We start from the raw sequence: 9,379 nt of genomic DNA on the forward strand, positions 1-9,379 counted from the left end.
TCCCTATGCTTCTATATGCTACCATTACACATCACTAACTTTGTGTCTCCTCTCTCCTGTAGTGTGTCCTCTCTCTCTCCCTGTACCTTTCTGCAGGTTGCCCTGGCCCTGGAGCTCTATGTCTCTGACGAGCAGTCACCGGCCACATCGACCTGATCAGTGTTTGATTGTTGTGTCTTGTTGCTTTTCTTCTTTTGTCTCTCCTCTATCCACTCACCCCAACCGGTCGAGGCAGAAGGCCGCCCACCAAGAGCCGGGGTCTGTCGGAGGTTTCTTCCGTTAAAGGGAGTTTTTCCTCCCCACTGTCGCCAAGTGCTTGCTCAAGGGGGATTTGTTGGGTTTTCCCTATGTAATAATATTGATAACAGTAAGGTCTAGACCTTAGTTTGTAAAGTGTCCTGAGATGACTTTTGTTGTGATTTGGCGCTATACAAATAAAATTTGATTTGATTTGATTAAAATATATACTGCAGTTAAAACCATTCACCTCTCAATCAGCTGCAACATTTAAATATTATATCTTTAAGTGTCAAAGCTTTAAGCTGTTAAATGCACAAACAGTATGTGCAGTGAACTGAAATGCACAGTGGTGAATAAAAGTAAAGTCAAAAGTGGAAGCATAAATATAATTGATAAAGTGCTAAATTGTTTATATTGATCCCCTGTGCAGCTGGGCTGTGCAGTTTTTCAATATAAAATGTAAAATATTATTGTCTCACACTTACACAATAACATTTAGTGCTACAGTAATTTTCATATATAATGTACTGCAGCACCTAAAGTGATCTGTCAGCAGCACAATGAGTACTTTTACTTTAGATATTTGAAGTAACACTATTTTACTGTTTTTAGTCATTGCAGTGGATATAACACAATGACACAGTTCAGAAACAGAATTTGATTTCCAGTGATAAATGACTTTACTTCACTGTTGGAGAGTTTCATAGTTATTTATCGCGGCAGTCTGCAGTCAGGATACTGAGGTTTACGGGGCTGTACACCAGCAGTGATGACAGATGGATGACCTGCAAAAAGATTGAGAGACGACTGCCACCATGTGACAGAAGAAGGAAAAACTAAACTACACTTCATGACAGACAGTACTGGACACACTTTAATATTTAGTATCTTGGATTAAATTAACTGCCAAGATGCAGCATCACACAAAAAGCAAAACTAAAGAAGATTAATTTTGGTTATTGATTTCAACAGTCCATTTTCTTCAAAGTATTTCTATAATAGCATGGATAAGATAAGACATCATTTCCCCACGTCAGTGTGGCAGACTGCTGTTAAACTACCTTTGTATGTATAAGAGAAAAAGCAAAACAACACCTCACGTCCTCGTGAACCCACCAACACGCTGATATTGTCAGCAGGTGGCGGCAGATGATAGTCTGTAAAAATAATGCCAAAGCCACTGGATGGGGTCTTAACGCAAATGATCAATCTCAACACAATATCTAAATAAAATACAAGAATCCCATATTCAGTTACATAAAAACGCAATACTTTTGATGTAAAACAAGGATCACAATATTATTTTGAGTACAAAATAACCTTAACACTTAATCAAACATTACCATTGATTAATCAAACCTTTACTTTGTTCACGAAGACATTATACACTGCTCAAAAAAATAAAGGTAACACAAGGGAAAATAAGACATTCAACTATGTAATGAACAAGGTATTTAATAAGAATATTTCATTCATTCAGATCTAGGATGTCTTATGTTGCGTTCCCTTTATTTTTTTGAGCAGTTTATTTTAATTTCTTTCTTTCCAGTAAACTCAGTGGTTCTTCTCTTTCTTTTATTTTTTATCTTCTTACAGACACTCAGACATCTCTGCCTACACTTCCTCTTTTGTCAGGATGTGTCTGCTGATTTCTGATTTTTCACAGACTTAATGTCCCACTGCTTGCATGAAGAGGAGGATGAAAAAGGATCAGTGACCCGTCGCCATCCTCAGTACCTGTGTGGGTAAAGGTCAAAACAGAAACTTTGAGCAGTCCTGAGTTATGTACTTTATCATAGTGAGTTATGTCTGCTTTTATTCAAACTCCACACACTTGTCAATCCGACCTTTTTAGGCATCTTTGTATTACTTTAATCACTTAGTTGTACATGGAGTGTGACCTATAGTTCATTTTGGCACAGAGGAACCCCGTCTAAAACCTCAAAGACCTGACCAAGCTCATAATAAATATGTTCAACATATAGGCTCATAATTAGTTCAAATGTTTGTTTCATGATGTTTTATAAAATTGGTGGAAGAGAAGAAAAGCCTGCAACAGCAGCAGTATGTGTGACTGCATGTCAGAAAGACTGTAGTGTATTAATACGCACAGACACACAGTCAAACTGATTAAAGTTGAAGTTTTAATGCACACAATAAGAAACCAAATGTCTTTTGTTTACGTAGCTGTGCTGTGGGGGAAAAACAGTTTTGTTTAATCTAGATGACTTGTACGTTCTCGCCTTTACGCACACAAGGCCTTAGTAATCTTGTTCTTCATCGGCCCAGGTGCATAATGAAAAGCAGCTTATCATGATGCTGGCCCCAGGGTGACGTAGACTTTCTTCATTTCCACTGAGAATAAGGTGAATGCCACTTAAACCACGTGACTGGCGGAAGTCTCCCTGGACCCATAGGCGCCATTGCTGGCTGGAATGGGAACAATAAGTGAGAGAGAATAAAATGAAGAGTTCAACAGAGAAGCGATTAAAATGAATAAAAGCTTTGACTAGATAAGACACATACCATTTCCTCATCTATTTAACATTCATTGAATTGAATAATCCGGTCTTATTATCGTAAATAGTCTGCATATTTACCCTGAATATGCTAATTTAAGTTTGCTGCAAGCGCTCTGCGACTTAATAATTTTTTCATCAATATATGCATATCTCTGGCTTTCTCCTATAGCTATTTCTAAAGAGGAGTGCACAGAGAGAGAGGCAGAGAGACCTAGAGACAAACATTAACACAGTTATATGCTCATTGTTTCTGTAACTTTCCTGTTCTTTTTGTTTTTTTATACTTTGCCCATGGCCAGCCCAGTTACATTTCAATCAAAAGATTCATTGTAAAGTCATTATCCCAAACTAGGCCCTGATAATTGGCTGTCTTTTGCATAGTGGAGCCACTCTGGCTTCCGGGCAAATGACTGTGGTCTTATCTTTCTCTTTTAAGGAAAAATAATGGGCAATTTATCATCAATTGTCTCAGGGAAATAATAACAAGTTAAATGTCATTTCTTGTGTGGAGCCTTACAAATAAAATTGTGTTGCTCTGGGCCTGATCACTGACTGACCTACCCTCTTCACTGTGAAAGTAGAGGAGAGGTTTAACAGAGGCGGCAGGGTGAAGGAAGGTTGGACCACAAAACAGTAGCACAAGTCCTCTGCCTTCATGAAGATGCATAAAATGTGAGTTATAACATTATTTCGGTAACACTTTACAATAATGGTACAATTCCTAGGCTTAATTCATGATAAGTTAATGTATTTATTAATGGTAAGTCATCATGAATTAATCACGAATTCCTATATATCACTATGAATTCAATTTGGTATTAACTACTTAATTCACTCTAACTTCATCAGTAGTTAAGAAACCCTAATTCATGGTTACTTCATACATTAATTAATACACCACCCTTTGAGCGTGATTTTAGAAATGCTTGTTCCGGGGCCATGGCACCCTTGAGCGTGATTTTAGAAATGCTGGTTCCGGGGCCATGGTTTTGATCAGCTTCTTTTATGACTGAAGTAAGTGATGGACTTTGTAATTGACCATTGGTTGCAGTGAGGCAGAGCTTCTTCATATATTGTAAGATGTTGCAAAAACAGTGATCTCTGTATAACTGACAAGTTTTTGAAGTTTTGAGTGCTTTGTCAAATATTTTCAAAACTTACATATAAAATCCACAAATATCAAAAGCACTTTTTATCTGTTGACTGAGACATGACAATAACCATGTCATGTAATATTTAGAAAAAATTTATGAGATGAACGTTTTAAGATTCTGATGCCTCCTAGAGGTACAATGTCCATTGACTGTCACAGTAAATCTTAGATTCTGAGCATGTACACAAAATTTGGTTACAATAACTGAGTTTATGTAAAAATTCCGTCAGCAACACACTTAAAAAAAAAAAAAAGTTACTCCAAAAATGAAATAAGGCAGATGTGCAGCTGCATCCAGATTATTATTATTATTTTGGTTTAAAAAAACATAAATTATATGATCGAATATAAAACGTACTTCAGTCATAAAAGAAGCTGATCAAAACCATGGCCCCGGTACAGGCAATTCTAAAATCAGGCTAAAAGGATGCCATGGCCCCGGAACAAGCATTTCTAAAATCAGGCTAAAAGGATGCCATGGCCCCGGAACAAGCATTTCTAAAATCACGCTCAAAGGGTGGTGTATTAATTAATGTATGAAGTAACCATGAATTAGGGTTTCTTAACTACTGATGAAGTTAGAGTGAATTAAGTAGTTAATACCAAATTGAATTCATAGTGATATATAGGAATTCGTGATTAATTCATGATGACTTACCATTAATAAATACATTAACTTATCATGAATTAAGCCTAGGAATTGTACCATTATTGTAAAGTGTTACCATTATTTCTTCTGTGTTTGTAGCTCACTTTCTCCAGCTGCTGGGTACTTGTAAACATTGTTCTACCTTTAAATCTGCATTAATTAATTTGTTTGGTCATTCTGTCACAGACAAAAGTTTAAAGTTGACATTTATTCAGAGTTATGTACCTAAAAATGTGTCTAGTATACCAAGTCCAGTTTGCTCTCTTTGACCTCTGATTTGGTCTCCACCGATTTCTGAAGGAGCTATCTGACTCTTTAGCTGCTGAAAGCTCCACTGTGTTCAGCAGCTAGTCTCTAATTGTGTCTGTTTGCTGCTGAGCAGGTAGAGTACAGTTGGTTTTTAGAGCTAAAAACAGATGCACACGTATGGAAACAGCACAGTTCAGAGCTAAGACAGTGAACCAAAACAGCTAAGCTGAGGCCATTAAACCAGAAAGCACTCCTGAAAGATGTTGAAACACTCTGTAAAGAGTTGGCTGATAATTAAATGTAGGTTTGTCACAACAAGCAGAATCCTTCATCTTGACTCACACACAGCCACTGTTGTTTGAGCCACTGTTAAAAATGATGAAAGCAGCTTTACGGCTGCCTGTGGGTCTAGTTACTTTCTATTTATAATATAATCAAAAGCTCCAGAACACCTACTAAATGTCCATGATGCTATGGTCAAAGTCTTCAAAACAACGAAAATGTGGACATCTACACGACAACTTCTTTTTGAGGAAAAGCGTGTGATGTGACAAAAAAACTCCAGGACAAAATAAAACTTTGACCTGATGATTGCGCTCGATGAGAAATCACAAAATCACCAAATATATTACAGTTCCTCCTGAAAAGAACTGGAATAACAGAGCTAAATTTATTGACAAATCCAATTATTGAATCAACTCTATCAGAGACATTTCACTCAGAACCACACGTCAAGTTCATTGTGGTGAAAATGGAAAAGCAAGCGGATCACTAAAGTCAGTAGGAGGCCTCCTTCTGGGCACCATGAATGTCTGCACAAAATCTCACAACCAGCTGTGGAGATATTTTATATAAAAATCTGAAACCCAGCTTCATACTGTCAGCAGTGACACAAACGTTTGCAACATTTGTAGTAAATGGACTAAATCATACATCAGAAGTCTGTCATAATGGACCACTAGTTTGTATATTCAGTGTCAGTTACTAATGAAACGAAATGACTTAATTATCAGCCACAGCTGTTACTACTTGGGTTATTGTGGTAGGGCTTCAGACTCTTCTTCTGATAGAAGCGGCAGGCCACGAAGAGCGAGGGCCTCATCAGTAAACAATCAGATAATTGAAAGGTTGACATGAGCAGAGGATGGCACTCATTCCCATTCGTTTATCGGATTAGGCCGCTGTGAGAAGATGAGGCAGAATGACTCGCTTGCCATTCACAGGCAACTGTGGCCCAAAGAGAGCCTGTTTGAACAGGGATCAATTACCAATCTGTCGATAGGCAAGAAGGGTAGGTTACCAAAGCTACATGAGCCGTGTTGACCAATAACCTCGGAGATCCTGTCAATGTATGCACATGGACGAACGCCTTTGGCTTTGACACTGTTCACTACTAAAATTCAGATTAGAGCCGGTCCCAGCAGCAGGATAGCTCTGTTTATGTCACACATCAGCCAGCATGTCCAATTAAGATCACAGGTTACTTATACTTGTCAACACATCGCATTTTTAAAAGTATATTTCCACATTAATCTGTTTTATTCATTTTCTAATTGTAACCTAGATAAAAAAAAATACTATGTCTTCTAGTTAAACATCATTAGAGAGTTCATTTCTTTTGAATAATGGTTACCATAAATAAGTTGAATTAATAAGACACATATGGTTAAAAGCTTTATGGTGATTTATTTCATGTTATTTTAAAGGCTCAAGGAAGTGTTATGTGTAAAATATCATTACTGGTTATCAGTTGGTAAAGGTAGTGACACCCAGGGAAAGGGAAGAAGAAGAAAAAAGGAGAGGAGGGAGGGAATGAGAGACGAAAAGGTTAGTATGTGGAGTTTTATTCATGATATTCACATCATCATTTGTGCCTGCAAACACACTGTTTAGCTCTATTGTGAAACAGTGCAATAGATGAGGATGAATTTCAATACATGCTCCAGTTTGCTCATGCTGATGTCACAAATAAGCTTCTCTCACTAACAGCGGTGAAGGAACAAGATCCTCATTTGCTCAAAATAGATGTAAAAGAGGATTTGACACTGTCCTGTTGTGCTTCATGGCTTCATCAATCGCAGCGGCCGGTGTGTTTGTTGGGAGGGCAGGTTGAAGGTCACACAGGGCCTCGGAGAGCAAACAGTCCTTCATAATCCTGACCTTCTCTTTCTCCTGCAGCAGCCAGGAGTTGACCGTGACAGTTAAGAACCACCATGACTCCTCGGGCACGTCTGCAGGGCCTCGCCCAGCCGAGGGAACGGGACAGAGGAAGGACGGGCTCAGACAGACGGGCCTGTCATAGAGAGATCATGGGAAGCCTACTGTTCTTATTCACACTCATCTGGGCCATAAATATTTGGGATTCTGGCTGGACACCCGTGTAAAACACCTGTAAAACTGAAGGTCAAAACTGGCTGTCAAATTTTGCTTTTCCTTTGTTAGTAGGAACATGGTTCTTCCTCCACCTCAAAGCCTGTGTATCACAACGTTTCATCACAGGAGATTAAGTCTTTACTCTCCACTGTGTTATGTATCAAATGCTGACACAGTTCCCTTTAACTGACAGAAGGGAGCTACATTATATGGTATTTATCCAGTGGTGGAAGAAGTACTCAGATTGTTTGCCTAAATAAAAGCAGAAATACTTCTGTGTAAAATTACTCTGTTACAAGAAAAAGTCATTCAAAATGTTACTTAAAGTATTGAAAGTAAGAGAGTTGTTGTTTTTTTTGCATTTTTATTTTAATGAGCTTCCTTTTCTGTAGGCGGCACGTCTGCTCTGCATGTTTAGCCAAGGTGGCTGTCACTACTTATACTAACTCTTCTTTCACACATTCCAGGCAAGTCACTGTTGCTGAAAAGTAAATTGCATCCAACTGGTTTTTGTAGACAAGATTACTTGTCTCCAGAGATGAAATAAAGCTTTCATGCACTCCGAGGTGAATTTCCTGTGTTACACTGATCAGACCGTTACCAACGATTTCCCAGATTTTTTTTTTAAAGTGTTGCTGACAACTAAAAGAATTACTTTTCCCTATATCGGAAGTTTTTTTTCTTTCGAAAATCATCCCTTTCTCCAGTCATTGAGCTCACATACAACACTCTGTCCTGAGGAGGGTCATGCTGCTCTGATGCCCTCATGACCCGCAGGGAGTCAACGAGGGCGGCTTTACAAATCCCGACTTTATAAAAACACTGGGAGAAGGTCCTCATGGGAATTAACCCTACCCAGGCAACCCCAAACAGTAAATTACAGGGTCTCGACACGATTCCTATGTTCCCTGGGGACATCAGACAGTCAGACGGGCTCCATTAAACTCACCCTGCTCGCTCCACTTTAGATCTGCTTCTCTCTTTTGTTCCACTGTATTAGTTCAATCACTTAAAGACTGCAGGGAGGCTGCTTGGCTGACACAAGCTTCTATCTTGTTCTGTTTATAAAGCTGTTTTGATAATGACTTCTCCTTATGCATGAAATAAGACTTGGTTCACCGGGACGCAGTGGTTGTTTAAAAGTAAGAGACAATCCAGAATAAACCCAGAATATCTGACAATCTGGTTATTTAGTACATTGTTAAAGGTGTTAACTGTTTGTATTTGTGCACATAATTTCATATACATTTTCCCACATTCTGCATTTGAAAAAAATAAAAAAAACAGATTGAAATATAATCATGTTGTCTTTTTTACACAATGCACACATACCTCGCTCAAGGGAAGCTGTGATTGTTCTGGAATGTAGTAAAACAGCCTATGTATGTGCAGAATGCAAATTTCAGCCTTTAGTTTGTGATGAAATCCTGAAACATCCTTTATTTGTTTGTCTACACTAGTTTCTGCTCCAGATGTATGCTGTTGACAACTCTCCCAGATTGTATTGTCCAATAAATTTAGTGATAGTGAAGGTAAATACAGTCCTGTATTTACAGTTGAATTATAATGGATACAAATCAGGTTTAATGTTTATTTGCATTGTGGTCCACGTTAGAAAGGGAGAAGGTTACATTTAGCTCTGAGGTTGTGATGGTGAGAAGCTTTTCTAGATCAGAAATACTGCAACCTTTACCTAAAACTGTCCCCGTCTTGGCAGCATGTCGCACTGAGGCTGGTATCAGTACTGAATCAGTCATGCCCCTTTTTTAAGATTTAAGAGTTTCTGCTCAAAACTGGTACAAAACAGGGAGTCTGGAAACTCTGACCTCATGCTACCCAATTTGTGCTAAAAACTAATAACTGATTCAGCTGTGAGTGTTTTATGGTTTACACAAGTTTTCCGACCATTTTTGTGTCTTCGATTTTTACAGAACAAGATGTTTTCTTCTTCTAAACTTCTGCATTAGCCTGATATTTAGTTTGAGGACAGGCTGAAAAGTAACATCAGTCCACCTGCAAATTCTACAGTTAGGGAAATTTATTTGGTAATGACATCATTTAAGTAACAATGTTGTTATTAAAACTACTCAGTTCTCTGAGACTCAGCTACATTCATTACTAAATAGCAGCACAAGATCATCTGCTATAATTCCAAGAAAATCTCTCTACGTTTCTGTCAAAGTCCAGCTTGAG

Source organism: Monopterus albus, unplaced genomic scaffold (assembly GCF_001952655.1).
Source record: "Monopterus albus unplaced genomic scaffold, M_albus_1.0 scaffold64.1, whole genome shotgun sequence".
NCBI classification, from domain to species: Eukaryota; Metazoa; Chordata; class Actinopteri; order Synbranchiformes; family Synbranchidae; genus Monopterus; species Monopterus albus.